Source organism: Atractosteus spatula (genome assembly GCF_055471065.1).
Source record: "Atractosteus spatula isolate fAtrSpa1 chromosome 10 unlocalized genomic scaffold, fAtrSpa1.hap1 SUPER_10_unloc_8, whole genome shotgun sequence".
Lineage (NCBI taxonomy): Eukaryota > Metazoa > Chordata > Actinopteri > Semionotiformes > Lepisosteidae > Atractosteus > Atractosteus spatula.
In genome coordinates this window covers 86,329-87,761 of record NW_028296628.1, presented here as the reverse complement: position 1 = coordinate 87,761, position 1,433 = coordinate 86,329, and the positions used below count along the sequence as shown (strand labels likewise).

The following is a 1,433-nucleotide window of genomic DNA, read 5'->3' as shown; positions in this document are numbered from 1 at the left end:
AGTGTCTTGGTGGTTGATGGCTCTTCTCTCTTGCAGGGTGATGGCAAAATTCTTGAGAGAGGGAGTCTCCTACGTAAGGCTGCTCTTCGTCAAGAGTGGAGACAACAGGAACAGACTTCAAACCGACATTAATTACTGAGAGCAGGCGAAAACGTCTTTTGAAATGAGGAAATGTCTGCTGACAGTAAACAGAGCTCACGCTGAGCTGCGGACAAGCGCTCCTCGTTAGTACAGTGCTGAGTACCCCTGCTTGTTGCGCGGGAGACCGCGGGAGATCGGGGTACGTTTCTGTGACAGGACGCTTTTTTTTTAATAGATGAATCATATTCAAATGTTAAACAACTGAGCGGCATATTGCTGTAGACCAGGTTGGCCGAGTGGTTAAGGCGTTGGACTTAAGATCCAATGGACGAAGTCCACGTGGGTTCGATCCCCACTCCTGGTAGTGTTGTACTAAGTTTGAAGTGACAAAACACTTTGATGATTTACACTCTATTTAAATATAAATTCACTAAATTTCAGTTCAGTTCTCTTCACTCCCACTCCCTGGCATAACTGAACTCTCACTATCGCATACTGAAGGCTTTACATCCATTAGCTGTGATACAGCTTCCAATAAAGACAGAATCAAACAGTTTGTTAAGAATATATAAGAATCAGCGCTTTTATACAGTATATCGCCTTTAAACACATATATTTAAACACGAGTTTACGATTTCAATCAAAACGCAATTCAAATCAATATAAATGTTTATTTTGTAACGCATAGGTGACTGTTCATTGTTATTAAAAAGACTTAAATTCGAATATGTTGTGATATTTAGAAATATAAATTTGTTTGGTGCGAGTGAGGTTTTATTTAATCTCTGACCAAGGGAAACGTTTCATTTTTTCAAAGAAATGTTTGTTAAAAAATAAAGTGATACACCAATGCATTAGCATGTTAAAGCGACTTAATTGAGGTGCCCAGCTACCAGTTAACACTGTACTTCCTACAATACTTGTGAAACCGGTTTAATTCGTCACAGCCAGCACTCCTGCAGGGAGGGGGTTGTACTCGTAAAGTAGAAGCAGGTGAGATTTCCAGCGAAAGACACCCCCCCTCAAAAACCCAGCAAGCAGTAAGGCTTTATGTTGAAAATTGAAGTGGATTTTGTTTATGATAAAGAGGAGAAATAAGGGGCGGGATTATGATAATTGTAGGAATTGCGAGAGTATATTGGTTTGATATATTTGATTTTGTATTGTGGTCGTTATCTATGTTTTTGGTTGGTATTGTTTATATGGTTGTTTTTGTTGGTTGGTTGTTATTATGGTTATTAATAATACGATCTATAGTTGAAATCTGAGCCTAAATAAAAAGAAAAAGCAAGTGATTAGGTTTATGAGCAATCTAATTACTTATTCGTTTAAAACGCTATATAAAATAAAGT

At 38.0% G+C, this 1,433-nt stretch overlaps 1 non-coding gene across 1 annotated transcript; it reads left to right on the top strand.

Moving 5' to 3' along the window:
- Window positions 1-363: 363 nt before the first annotated feature.
- On the top strand, window positions 364-445 carry trnal-uaa (transfer RNA leucine (anticodon UAA)). Its single transcript has one exon. It is a non-coding gene; the product is annotated as a tRNA-Leu (tRNA).
- The last annotated feature ends 988 nt before the right edge of the window (window positions 446-1,433 follow it).